Source organism: Papaver somniferum, chromosome 2 (genome assembly GCF_003573695.1).
Source record: "Papaver somniferum cultivar HN1 chromosome 2, ASM357369v1, whole genome shotgun sequence".
NCBI lineage: Eukaryota > Viridiplantae > Streptophyta > Magnoliopsida > Ranunculales > Papaveraceae > Papaver > Papaver somniferum.
This window is the reverse complement of record NC_039359.1, coordinates 89,325,813-89,340,910: the sequence shown is the minus strand read 5'-3', so window position 1 is coordinate 89,340,910 and position 15,098 is coordinate 89,325,813. Positions and strand designations below refer to the sequence as shown.

Genomic DNA, 15,098 nt, shown 5'->3' with positions numbered 1-15,098 from the left:
GTAGGGGTGGTTAGGTGGTTAGGGAGTAGGTGGTGACAGAGGTGGAGAAGGTGGTGGTACGGTGGCGGACATGGTTTGCAGCAGGGTGATGGTTCTGCAGAGGGGTGGGTGGTGGTGGAGATGGGTGCGATAGAATGGGAGAAGGGTCCGTTTGGTTGGGGTGTAGGTGCTCGGTCGCTAGGGTGTTAGATGGGTTCATCGAATTTGATGTTCTGCAACGCTGAGTCATTGGATGCGAAGCTGGTAGGTAGATCGGACGGTGATGTGGAGGCAAGCGATGAGCGACCGTTGGATTATATGATACAACAAAATGAACGGTACTTGATGGAGTTAGGTACTGTAGTGTTAGGCGGGTATATCAAACTTCGATGCGCAGCAAGGGAGCGACCGTTGGATTCAACTACCATCTAATCTGAAGGCTTGGAATTTCAGCGCTGTGGTGCTTGGCAGAGACATCAGATTTTGATGCTCTATGAAGGAGCGACCGTCGGATGCTTCTGAGAAATGATCTGATGGCTGAGGACGGAGGCGCTTTTGTGTGTAGAAAATGAGGTTGTGCGCACCATTCTTCGCGGTTTCCTTGCGTAATTTCTCCCGGCTTTTCACTACTTTTCTGCTCTTTTCGCTCCGCGACTCATCCGAACTTTATTTATTACCTAAAAATGCAAAATTAATTAATAAAAATATTTATTCTTGAAAACAATGAAAATACAGAATATGGGATAAAATGTAGAATTAATGCGCAAAAGATGAGTTAAAATGCCAACAAAAAGGGATAAATATATACAATATTTGACACTCATCAATAGTTTTGTCACTAAAAATTGAAAAAGGGGGAGATTGTTAGAGCATTGATCGGTCGAACTCGCATGCGTTTCTATCTCAAGCATGTTTGTCAATGTTAGTGATCAAAACTATAAGTCTTGTTTTTAGTCTATTATAGCTATGTCTCGGACTAGGATAGAAAGTGTAGTTAAGATCAAGGACTTCATGGCGATTCATCATACAAGTAGAAGAACTACTCAAGGAACCAGTGGAACTTCTCGACAAAAAGGTATGTGAAGTCTTGAACTTATCTATCACTCAAAAGTATATCTACTCTATCTCCTATTCTTTGAGACAAGAAGTCGTATACTATATATATAGACTTGGATTATACACATTTGGCATTTCGAGCCGAGTATTCCTTGTGTTTGATTGAAGACTCGTTGATTTCTATTATCTTGAGTAAATCAAAACAAGAGAGAGATATTAACTCCTTAAGATACTTTTACCTAGATTGGGTCTGACTGTCTAGTTGATTCTCTAGAAAGTACTTCGGAGTTAGTCCATACAGATTGCTAAACGAAATATTGGGTGGTATTGTTAGACCCCCTCTTTTTCAAAGCATGTTGGACGAGAAGATACAAATTTTCTTTATTTTGTAATCCATATGTATTGATAGTTTTGTCATTAAAATTGACAAAGGGGGAGATTGTTATAGCACTGCTCGGTCGAACTCGCGAGCGTTGCTATGTCAAGTTTGTTTGTCAAGTTTAGGTGATCAAAACTATAAGTCTTGATTTCTAGTCTACTTATAGTTATGTCTCGGATTAAGATAAAGTGTGTAGTGAGCTTTAGACTTCACAGCGTTCATCGATTGAAGATGAAGAGCTACTGAGGAGAGCTTGGAGTAACATCATCAAAAAAATGTACGTGGAGACTAAAAGTTATCTATCACTCAGAAGTCTATTATATTATATTTCCTAATGAGACTAAGTCATATAGCTATATAGACTTTTACATTATACATATTTGATATTTCGAGATGTTTTTAACTCACTTATATCTTTCTCGAAATATGTGTTGGAAAGCTTATTGATTTATCTACTTTCATCATTTATTTGTTGCAAACTAAATAATGAGTCAAAAGATGATCATGTGAAAATTACCTTGAAACATCTTACATGATTTGTGTGAGACAGTCATTTGATGTACACTTGGAATGTCTCGTATTGATCATTTGATCACTTGAAAATTGCTTATAAGTTAATAGTTTGTGTGAGACAGTTATTGTCGTCTTCTAAGGATGTCAATGATTGAAATGGGAGTTTAAAACAAATAACCATTGTCTGGATATAGCACAATATGCATACCAGTATGTAAAATGTTGTAGTATGATTCAGTTCCGGGAACCAAGTTTGCATACCAGTGCGCGAACGGTTTTAACTGTCATAGTCCGGGAGCCAATTTTGCATACCAATATGCAAACGGTTTCACCTGAGTTTGGTCCGAAACGATAGTATGCATACCGGTTTGCGGACTGTCGGACGTGACCAAAGTCCGGAACTTAAATTTGCATACATATTTACAAACTGAGTTTTTTAAAGTTCTAAAATCGATTAAGTATGATTTCATACTCATGAACAAATATATTTATAAATTAAGGAATGCAATCTTTGCAAACCGTGGCTAAATGTTCATGAATTGATTCTCTTGAATCAAACCCGATTTTGTTTCAATTGTGTCTTGTATACTTCTATGAGAATATAAACAATTGAACAACTCAATGAGTAACACAATTAGATTCATTTGATTATCATTTGATCCAGAAGTATTAGATGAGTGTGGTTAATACAAAAGTGTTCATATGGCTAGCTTCGGTTAACTATTGTTGAGTCAACTCAATATACACATTTAGGTACGGTTACTCATATCTAAATGAAGGTATATTTCATTTGTGTGTAACAAGATTAGACCATCTAACGATGGAGAGATATTGTTTGGTTTTAAGCAAACTTAGCTTGAATCTTAAAAATCAGGATTTCATCTAACGGTGAATATTGATATTGATTGCTTTGTTTCAAAGCTATCAAACCCTGATTTGAAGACTATATAAGGGAGAAGTCTAGCAATTGGAAAAACTAATCCCCACACCTCATGTGCGATACTAGTTGCGTACTAGAGTCTATTCTCTTTTAACCTAGGTTTTTCCCAAAACCATTATAGGTTAACGACTTAAAGACTTCATTGGGATTCTGAAGCCAGACCCAACTATTTTCTCTGTAGTTGCGTGTTCTGATCTTACTTGTTCTATCGTGTTGAGTACTATCTTCTCTAAGATTTGATCGAGATTTATTTCCGATAGGTAAGATATAAAAAGTAATCACAAAGCTCTTCGTCTTATTCTTTTTGATTCCACAATAACTTGTTCTACTACCATATAATTAAGTTATTGTGAGGTGATTGATATTTCTAGGATGTTCTTCGGAAATATAAGATCGAACTATCAATTGGTTCCTGTTCACCTTGATTTATCAATAGACGGAACAAAACTTCATAGGCATTTCTGTGGGAGACAGATTTATCTATAAGAATAGACTTTTCTATGGGAGACAAATTTGTTTATAAAGTCTTCGACTTTAGGTCGTAGCAACTCTTAGTTTTGGGTGAGATCAGCTAAGGGAATCAAGTGCGTAGAGTCCTGCTGGGATTTAGAGACGTAAGGAACGCGACTGTACCTTAATCGGTGTGAGACTTGGTTAGGGCTCAACTGCATTCCATTCCGAAGTTAACTCGCAGTAGGATAGTGTCTGTAGCGGCTTAATACAGTGTGGTTTTCAAATCTGGACTAGGTCCCGGGGTTTTTCTACATTTGCAGCTTCCTCGTTAACAAAACTTCTGGTGTCTGTGTTATTTATTTTCCGCATTCTATTTGTTTATATAATTGAAATATCAGAGGTTGTGCGTAGTTCAATCAATTGGTAAATCCAACCTTTGGTTGCTAATTGAATTGATTGACACTTGAACATTGGTATTTGTTACCGATCAAGTTATTTCTCATATCAATCAGGCTCATAGATCTCTATCTGTTCGATTGCAGATTGTATTGAGAAAATGAGATGTAACTCTTGGATATATTTCCTTGATTGAATATGACTGTCTAGTTGATTCTCTTGGAATTATATTGGAATTAGTCCATATAGATTGCCGAACGAAATATTGGGTGTGGTTGTTAGACCCCCGCTTTTTCAACATGTTCAAGCAAATATGGGTTGAGGATGAAACTTTTGATATTAGTACCCATCCTACATGTATTCTCGGTTTATTTGACCAGGTGATATTGTATTGGTTTGACAGGGGATGTTTTATATTCTACAATTTGTGAATGAAACATTATAATGTAGTAAAAGGAAACCGCTCCTGTATTGAGCAAAATCGTGATATTTTTGAAGCCAAGATGATAGGGATCACCCAGACACAGAGCCTGAGATTGGTGGTTATGATCTTGATATCCTTTTTCCTGAAGATGATTATGGTGATATTCATTGCCCCATACATTGATTATCAACTGCACACACAAGTGGAAAACATCATTTCGCTGAAAACCTTCGTTCTTGAAGGAGGTGAAGTTGGTGAATTCGACTGTTACGATGAATTTCAACGGTTTGTAACAGTCACAAGAAGAAGAAAAAACAATATGGTATGATTCTCGTGTAGGTCGTTTAATCCTATTTAAGTTATATCGCATGTTATTTTTATTTCATTAAGTTTTTTGCGTAAATCGAATAGATAATGAAAGTTACTAGATGGTATGCTCAAACCTGTTTTGAATCTATTCTCATCGATTAGTTATTTTGAAGAAAATGTTCACAGTGTTCAGCTTTCTTGGAGCTCAACTTGTAGAATTCATGTCTTTCTAACTTAAAGGTTGAAGCAATATTAACATATGGAATGTGTTCATTTACAGACTTAAGAGTCTTGGAAACTGAAATTTATGATATCCCAGTCATAATGTATTAAAGGGAGGAATCACATCTAATCATAGTCCTTACGTTTGGGATCTACTATGTAGTCTGTGTTTAAATCACGACAAGTTGGTGGCGTCATGGTTGTGATGCATAACACTAAGTAAGTTGCATTTTGCATTTCTGTGTTATTTGGTAAAGCTAATGGTCTGTTACTGTAGAAGACAGTAGCAGCCATTTCACAGGTCATGAGTCCTAAATTACGATTATATCTGTGTGTACATATTCTTGATGACCTAATCAGCTTTGCCGCTAGCAGTTTTATGTTTTAGTTATAATTATAATTGACCAATACAATAGAAAACAGTTACACTTCAGATGCTGGATTTTTTTACCCAAAACTTAGTCATACCAATTGTGGATTTTTACTTTTATTTGAATGTTTTCACCAGAAGTGAAAAACAGAAAGTATCTATTTCAATTTGTCAAGGACTCAAAGGTGTATCGAGTGTCAAAACTTGATGACCATGTCTGATAAACGATTTTCGAAGTTGGAAAATGTGCATCAATCCCGGTTCCGTATCGACCCTGGTTAACTTGACTTCGACAATTACCAATTTGATACATTAATTTGACGGTATTGTTTGAGTGCCATAAGTGCCAAACAAAGTACTAATTGGAAGCAGAAGTTAAAGTTCAATATAAAATCTAATTCAGAAAATCATTTTCCGGGGAATAAAACTGCCATGCAAACCTGCAGTGTGACATTACGAAGTATGATTTTATCAGTAATCAAACACGGTAAAACCACTTAGAACTAACTTTTACTGAATGGCCTGTGGTATGTGGAGGCAGGTCAGGTATCCCTGTGGAGGCTGGTCTCCCGTCAAATCCTGATTCTTGAACCTTCCAATGAAAGCTTACTTGATCAGCTGAGATGGCAAATTCCGAGGTTCCACACAACTCCGAGTCCAAATCTCATTCTTCACTCGATAGTGCCACGTGTATTCTGAATCGACAGCGGCCAATGACGACTAATTCACGAAATTTTCATTTTACTTTCGTCTATAAATAGCAGTGAAGCAACACTTTCTCTCAGTTTTATCCCGCCATTTCTCTCTCTACTCATTTTCAGATTTCAAATTTCGAATTTCAAACTTTACCTCATTACGCAAAAATGGTGAAACCCTAGAAACTTTTTTTTCTGTGTTTTTTCTTCATCTTCGTTCAGTTCTTCTTCTTCTTCTTCATCGATCTGCTAATTCGATCTCTGAACTAATTTTTTTATGTAGGTTATAGCACAGAAACTCAAGGAAGCAGAAATTACAGAACAAGATTCTCTATTACTGGTAATATTTTGCGATTTATATTACGTTTCTTTGAGCTAATTTCTCAGGAAGGAAGTTTTTCTAGCTGAAATCGTTGTGAAAACATGATTATATGTTCCATTTTTGCTATTATTAAGTATTATTTTAGGTCAAGATTGAAGATCTAGAATCGGTGAAGTGATTACAGTGTTTTTTCCTACGATGTTTAAGATATTATTATTCGAATTTTATTTGATCAGATCTAGTTAGGTTTTTAGCTCTTTTTCGTTTATGTGAAATCGAATAGAAATCTATGAAGAATTGCTTCATTGATTCTAAGATATACGATTTTTTTATCGGTTTTCTGCTCGAATTCCTTGTTTATTAGATATTTTAGGGTGATAATTTCTTTTTGTTGTTTATTAATTTTGATTTGAATCGCCCTAAACAGACGAGAAACCTGCTTCGTATTGCGATATTCAACATCAGCTACATCAAGGAGCTTTTCCCTGAAAATTATTTCAATGATAAATCAGTTCCTGCTTTAAGTAAATTATAGCTTCTTGTCGGATCTACTTCAAACTCTCAGAATTTCTTTGCAAATAACTTTTAGTATTTTATTTCTTTTTGAATATGTCTTTTACATGTATGTGATGAACTTAGTTATTGTGGTTTGTAATAGAGATGAAAAATCAAGAAGCTCAAGCCTATAGATGTTGAATCCAGAAGACTTATTGACTGGATGGAAAAAGGTATAAGGTCTCACTTAGAACACACACAAGAGATTTGTACAAATACCTTAATTGCAAGCAAGATTACCTAAAATTAGATTATTTACTTTTGTGTTCTTTCAGGAGTTTATGATGCATTACAGAAGAAATACCTTAAGATGCTTCTGTTCTGCATATCTGAAGCTATTGATGGACCTATGGTAGAAGAATATGCTTGTATGTTAAATCTCACTTCTTCTTGCATTTGATAAGCTAGATTTTGTCATTGATAAGTTGGAGTTTACTTTGTGTACTCTTAAAGTAGCTTTGAATTCTGGATGGAGATTGATAAATGAAGTTAGTACTCATACATGAATGGATTGTGTTGTGCAGTTTCATTTAGCTATTCGAATTCTGACAGTGAAGAGGTGATGATGAACATAAGTCGTACTGGAAATAAGAAACAAGGAGCAACATTCAAGTCTAATGGCAATACAGACATTACACCAAACCAAATGAGGTATAGTAGCGAGCATTTGAGGTTGTTAGATTTGGTTTTGTTTTTTGTTCTTTGTGGTTTGAAATCCAGTGGGTTAGTTTGCTGACTGCCTGACTGTGTTTAAACACTTTTTACTTGGTTTTGGCAGGAGTTCTGGTTGTAAAATGGTCCGAACTCTGGTTCAATTGATGCGAACACTGGACCGTAAGCCAGAAGAGGTACACAAATTCATTAAGATCTTCATATGGAAGTTTTATTAGGTGATCAATATGTTGCATGTCTATAAGTTCATTTTTTCTTATGTGTTTCAGCGTACAATCTTGATGATGCTTCTTTATTACGAGGATGTCACTGTGAGTTTCTTTGGCCTTGTTTACATCCGGCTGTTGATTCTTTTTGTTTGACTTTACCTGGTTTTGTCTTAATATTGTTTCTAGCCCGTTTTTGCACCATTGTAGAACGATATCAGTGATCAGTGTCCAATTGAAGTAAAATTTCACAATTTATGGCCTAATATATGCAAAGAACTGCACAAAAGTGTGGTAGAGTAAAATTGGGCTAGATTATCTATGTTCTGCTGTAACTAAATTTTTACAGATGCCTTCTGAAACTGAATTCCCCCTGATTATCTTCGTCCAACTCTTATATGTATTTTTTTCTCATCCCGAGTCTGTCCCCAGGGGTCTTGGATGCATGAACAAAAGTATTTGTACTGTTAATATACTTGTTCATTAGATTAATAGCTTGTAAAAGTTTTGAATCTTGAATGGAAATACTGTCCTAACATTCAAGTTATATTTTGGAAAACTTGCAGCCTATAGACTATGAGCCTCCATTCTTCAGAGGCTGCTCAGAACAAGAAGCTAACCGTCCATGGTTGAAGAACCCTCTCAAAATGGAAATCGGAAATGTTAACAGCAAGCATTTCGTACTAGCTCTCAAGGTAAATTGGTAATACCGAATTATGCATGAGTGAAACCTGAGGTTTAGGTTTTTTTGATCTTTCGAATTCAATTTGAGTAAGATTGAAACTGCGCAGGTCAAAAGCATCCTGGATCCTTGTCAAGATGAGAACAATGACATGGAAGATGATGAGGAAATCAGCTTGGGTGTTGATTCAACGCCAACAACTGATCCTTCAGATTCAGATAGTGAGGTACACTTATAGCGTAACTTATTTGTCATGTTACAGCCTCTATTTTCGTTCAAATTGTTGGGAAACATCGTTGAAGCTTGAGAATAGAATTTGAAAAACTCTGAAATGTTTTGTCAGATGAGCCATTCAGCAAATGATGATGATAGGTACATTGTAGCTCCCGTGGGTAATTATCTCCCACTTCAGCCTTTTCCTCATCCCTTTTCTCTTCCATTTCATTTTCGCCACTTTAAAACCTAATAATTATAATTGTGATGACAGATAAAGCCCGATCACGTGGAAACAATGGCATGGCGGATCATGAAGGTAGCTTAGATATTTTGAATGACTAACAGAAAAGGCCTAATATAGTCACAGTAGCTCAACTTTAGTCAAAATTCACCTTGACTTAATGGTTTAAATCTATTACAGATGATACACAGGATGCAGAAGAGGACGAACATCTGTTAACACGTGTAAGAGACTGGATTAGCTCTCGCCACATTGACAATGTTGAACTGACTGATGTTCTCTCTATCTTCCCGGACATATCAGTGGTAAGTAGTAGAATCAACTCATCTAAGTGCACGGCGTGGTTGCTAAGTTAGAAAATGTCATATTCATCCAAGTGACTTTATGGAGTCGGATTTTGCAGCGAGCAAGCCGAAGTTGTGGCACCTTTAGCCACAACTTTGACAATTGTAGCAAATCGCAGTCATATTTAACAATCTTGATTTCTAGTACAATAACAAAGCTGTAAACGAACACTGTTCTAAGTGGGATTGTTCCAGTGATTAGGAAATGTTAATTCTCTGTCCGATTCTCCAGTAATTTGGTGTAAAGGACTAATTCAAGGGTTTCAACTTGTTCTCATTTTGCAGGCTCTGACTGAAGGTGAGCAAAGAACTTGAATCAGTATGTACAGTTGAAGCATTGGCAGAAAGCAGTTTTAATTCTTTTTATTTCCCCAGAAATCATGGATAAACTTGTAAACCAAAATATACTGTCAAGAACGGGAAAGGATTCTTACTCCATCAGCAAGCTGAAGGTCAATTCTCTTTCAGTTCATATTTGCCTCCAATATCTAATTGTCATGGTCATCATCATTGTCTATAGCCTATGTGATCACTAACCAAACTACCTCAAAAACCCAATCAGGCAATTGTTGTGAAGGAAAAGATGGATGTACAAGCAAACTAAGTTGATGAGAAGGTTCAGCGACGGGATGATGAAGACTACTTGTACTTAAAGGTGAGTTGGCTTCCTGTGTAAATCAAAGGTACCTCATCATAGTAACTTAGTAGTTTATCTATCAAGTTAGATAAGGCATAGTTTAAATCCCAAGCCATCCCCCTTAATCCTTCTACTGTGATGTCTAATCTTATTGTATTTCAAATATAGGCTCTGTATCATGTCCTTCCACTGGATTATGTTACAATATCTAAACTTCAAAGTAAGCTGGAAGGAGAGGCAAATCAGGCAACTGTGCGTAAACTGCTCGATAGGATGGCTTGTGATGGATATGTGGAAGCCAAGAGCAAACCAAGATTAGGTAACATAATCAACTTCTTGAATCAGGATTACTCAGTTTTCTCAATTAAGCATGTAAGTGTGAAGTGAAGTACTGACAATGCAAGTTTCACTATGATGATCATATACTTCTCCCCAGGTAAACGTGTCATTCGATCTGAATTGACTGACAAGAAGCTACTTGAGGTCAAGAATGTTTTGGAGATCAAGTTATCGGTAATAATAAGTCATATTACGATTTTGCTTTGTTCTTGATTCTGTGGTTGAATTAGACATTTCATAACGTATTTTCTTGAATTAAACAGGCAATGGAGATAAGTGAACCTCAAAACATATCAACCTGCGGCGGTCTCCACTCTGTTGGTTCTGATCTTACTAGAACTCGAGAAAGATCAGTTGATACTCAGCAGAATGCATCGTCTAGAACTCAGGAGCAACTTGGAAACAACACACCCATTCGCAGAAATGAGGTTTAACTCCTCCTCTGCCTGTTTCCTGTTATATATATTATAGCTCTTCTTGTACAAACACCTTTCTAACTTTATGTGTCCTATGTTCTGATATGCAGCCTGCAGCATCAAGGGAGAGTGGCATACCAGGGAGCGATATGCGAAATGGTGTTGATGGGAGAGGGTTCACTAACTGTCGTGAGGGTGATGATACCTTCCGTTGTCGTCCCAGTCAGGAAAAGCGCTCCAGGAAAACTAGCATGGTATATATTCTATCCTAATCTAATAAACCCTCATTGTTTAGGATATTAAATTCCCTGGTTTTTCATTTTAAGGTCTTTGTTGGTTTGTTAAACAATTGTGTTAACTAATTAAAATCCTATTGAGCCTGGTTCTATTTTCTGTTTCATTTCTGTAATTATACTTATTCCGTCGTAATGGTGGTTGCAGGTGAAAGAGCCCATCCACCAAAACATGAAGCGTCAGAAATCTCAAAGTGGTGGCGCGTTGGAGTAATAGATTATTGAAATCAAAAAGAGGGAAGAGCACAGAAAGTTCTGGTGAATAAAAATGACCTGATAACTAAGTTGTATATCTGCTTATTAGACGATTTATATAGAATTTTTGCATCATGGGTATTACTAGTACTTCTTACAGTTTGATAATGTAATGTAATGCATACATTACATTTATCTATATAATTGCCTGTTTAAGTAAATGAAATATCTGGCCGCTTAGTAGTGAAGATGTGAATCTGTTTGAAACCCCAGGATTGGTTTCAGCTTACAAAATCAGCTAGACGAGTGGCACGGGCACCCATTTGCAGCTGAACTTGTAATAGCTGAGTTTTTCCTTAAAATGGTTGTCTAGAAACGTAGCATTCAATTTTTGTTGCTGAATGATCTAAAGGAAGCTTGGCTGGAGCTGGAAGCGTTGTCTATTGCAGAAGTCAGAAATTCTGATTTTCCCGTAAAAACATTTCACCAAGATAGACAAATTTGCAAAGATATTACAACAAGATTATTTGTGACAGACCCACGGATCCAAACTGTACAGTCTGATCCTGTGTGAACCTAAATAACAAGCCTTTCTGTTTTTAGACAGCTACAAACTAAGGATAAAAAACTGACTATGCCATAGTGCATCCCAGCGGCTATGCCTCGTGGGAAACCTCTCACCAGTGTTGCATTAAGGGTGAATTTGGTTAGGGACCTTCTGACCATTTTGGTCGTGATCACAATCCATATATTTCTTCCAAAACCAATGCTGCTTCCAAACTCTTTCATTCATATCATCAATCGGCACATTTTTTGTCTCTGGCAAGAAAAACACAACAAAAAGTCCCATGGCGAGAATCCAAGCGGCGAAGAAGAAGAAGATAGTGGCACGCATATGACACATCATTGATAAGAATGCCTGGGCTATGACGAAGGTGAAGAACATGTTTGAACTAACTGCAAATGCAAAACCCGTCGTTCTTGTCTCAAGAGGAAATGTTTCACTTGGAATCAACCAACCCAATGGCCCCCATGACCACGCAAAGCTCATCACGAACAAACAAACCAGCAAAACTACAACTATCGCTTCTACACGGCCTAGCGATCCAGTCGTCTTCAAATCCGCTAGCAGAATTATCCCTATTACACTTTGGGTGATGAACATTTGACAACAAGCTTGAAGAAGCAGTGCTCTTCTACCAAATTTGTCAACGGTTTTGATTGAGACCAATGTACTGAAGACATTTACAAGGCCTATAATAACCGAGGATAGCAGCGAAGCGTCATTCTTAAAGCCAACGGTCTGGAATAGAACTGGAGCGTAGAACATAATAGCGTTGATTCCGGTAAACTGTTGGAATACTTGCATCAGCATACCAATAACTAGAGGTGGTCTACTGGAAGGTTGCGCGAGTTTCTTGAAGGGGTTCTTGACTTGATGAGCTAATTCACTAGCATGTACTATTTGATTGTATTCATTGTCAATTTCTTCAGTTCGTCGGATTTTTTTGAAGAATTGTTCTTCCATTTTGCAATTGACCACGCTCGATTAAGCTTGTAGGCGTGTCAGGGATAATAAAAGAACCAAGAAAGAGCATGAAAGCAGGAACCCCGGCTAAACCCAAAGCTAGTCTCCAACCCCAAGGATGGAACTTGGACACGAAGAAGTTTACAAGATTTGCGCACAAAATCCCAATGGTCAGAAATAGCTGGAAAAGAATGTTGACAGCTCCTCGATAATTAAGTGGTGCAATTTCTGATAAAAACACTGGAACTGCCTCATTTCCAAAACCAACACCGAATCCAAGCAAAATTCTTCCGACTATCAGCATAATAAGATTGTTGGCTGCAGCATTCAAGGCTACTCCTATAAAGTAGAACCCAGAAGCTACTAGCATTGTTTGCTTTCGACCATATTTCGTGCAAACCTTTGACGCAAAAAATCTCGAGACAAGTGCAGCGAGGTACAATGAAGAAGTGAACAATTGAACACGTTGATCGTCAAATTTGCAGTAGTTGTCTTCTCTTGCAAATCGTTTCTTAGCATATACAGCCGGGAAAAACTGCAACAAGAAATCATCCATTGCTGTCACTCCACCCGAAATTCCAATGTCATAACCAAACATAAGACCTCCTACTGCTGCAATTAACCAACAGAAAACTATGAAAGGTTTTGAATAAAACTGCTTATCGTCTGCCATGCTTTCACCGCAGCGTTTCTTAGTCAGAAACAAATCAAGGCAAGAGCAGCCTGTAGGTAGTATAGAGAGGGTATCTGAGAGGATTGTAGAGATGTTTGAATAGAAAATTATTCAATGCTATTATTTATAAAGAGATTAAAGGATTGAAAATAGATGGATAATCGAAAACTCGAATTACACCAATTTTTAACAAGATTTTGTTAGAAATTATCTCTATTTTTGGTAAAGGTAATATGGATTAAGATGCATATCTGGATCTGGATAACTAAACTAAACAAATTTCATTACACCATTGAAAAAGAAAGAAAATAATTACTACAAATTGAATGCATAAGATGAGTTTAAGCAACAACATTCATCGTTTCAGAATGTTCCTCGAGTCTGTCATTGTTCTTTTTAGCTTTCTTTGTTTTGGTCTGACATTCTGACATTGTTCCGGAATGCTGCTTGAGTAGTTTGTTTTTCTGTTTTTTTGTTTCGATCAGGCCGCCTTCTGTGATTGCTTCGGAATGCTTGTTGAGTAGTTTGAAAACAAAGAAATTAGACTTAGAATTCCAAAACATTCCGATCTCATCACCAACTTGTAAATTCATGGCCTTCCAGAGTTCAGACCATCCACCCTGAAATACATAGGAATTATTACTTCCCCACTTCCTGAATCTTAGTTTATGAGCCCTGCAAGTTTCAAATTCTCTGACTTCAACCGGGACACCATACCCTTTCCCAGATTTGAACCTCTGCACAAGTCTGACATCCCAATATGAGAATATGAAGTTCTCAACATCTTTATGAGGCACAAGAAGTCTGCACAAACCATTAAGATCACTCCTCTCAAGTTTTTTCTTGATTTCCCATGGACCATCATCTTTAACGAGCAGTACCAGTAATTTTGGTACTCGATCATCATGATTATATCTGTGGTCAAGAATGGGTACCATAGTTTTACATTCTTCAATATTTTCTTGCTCTTCTGGATCAAATTTGTTAAGTAAGAATTGTCCGTAAACAAGAGGTTTACTGAAAGTTGATGCCATCACTGGTAATTCTGGTCTACTGAAAGATGATGCCATCGCTGGTACTAATTCTAATGCTGCTGAAGTTGATGCCATCGCTGGTACTAATTCTAATGCTGCTGAAGTTGATGCCGTCGCTAGTTTTAATTCTAATGCTGCTGATGCTGCCATTTGAAAGAAGAAATAAAATCTTGCAAGAATTTATGTAAAGAAAGCTTAAAGGAAGTTTTGCAGAGAGAAGTGAGAATAGATTATGATGAATGGTATGGTATGGCCAGGGAGGGTTGAGTTTATATATAGCTCTATGCGCTCGTCATATGTTCAGAAAAGGAAACCGGTTTCTATTCTTCAGCTTCTATATCTAGTTTCGGGTTTTTGATTTTATGTCATTCGGGTCAGTTCCGGTTCTAGTAAAACCCTAGAATCGGGCTCCATTTGGTTCAATTTGCCGATTTGTTCCTCTAATCCGATTGAGAGTTTGATGCGATTCATAAATAGAAATGTCTACTTCATCATTAATATCAAACCTAAACAGCCAAAGCAATTTGAGTTGCCTGGTTTGACAAAGACGGATGTAAAAGCTTGGCCAGAGGAAATTGGTGGTGGTGGTGAAGTTGTGAAAGTGAAAATGAAGAAAGGAAAATGTATTCATCAAGGTTTGATTACCGAATCACTTCCTAATGGTATGTTCCGGATGAGAATTGAAGATGTGATTTTAGGTTACATAATTGAGGATATTTTAGCTCCTTGGAGTTCTCCAGGACCTAATGGGTTCCCGGATGGTTTCTTTAAGGATAACTGGGACATTGTCCAGGATGAAGGTATCTCTCATGTGCAGAGTTTCTTCAAAAATAAGTTTCTCCTTAAGCAGTCGAATTTTACTTTTATAACTTTAATTCCCCAGGTTAAGAATCCTTCCTCCCCTCATGATTTCAGACCCATTAGTTTATCTAATTCTATGTACAAAATCATTTCTAAAATATTAACCAATCGTTTGAAACCAATCTTAGACACTTTGATATCTCCTTAT

The 15,098-nt window shown here is 37.0% G+C and overlaps 1 long non-coding RNA gene and 2 pseudogenes across 1 annotated transcript; 2 read left to right on the top strand and 1 right to left on the bottom strand.

Moving 5' to 3' along the window:
• Positions 1 to 5,852: 5,852 nt before the first annotated feature.
• LOC113353689 lies at positions 5,853 to 6,524 on the top strand. The gene is made up of 3 exons (XR_003361462.1): positions 5,853 to 5,907; positions 6,020 to 6,076; positions 6,486 to 6,524. It is a non-coding gene; the product is annotated as an uncharacterized LOC113353689 (long non-coding RNA).
• A 201-nt stretch (positions 6,525 to 6,725) lies between these two features.
• Positions 6,726 to 11,068, top strand: LOC113353688 (annotated as a pseudogene).
• A 477-nt stretch (positions 11,069 to 11,545) lies between these two features.
• LOC113351584 lies at positions 11,546 to 13,055 on the bottom strand (annotated as a pseudogene).
• Between the last annotated feature and the right edge of the window lie 2,043 nt (positions 13,056 to 15,098).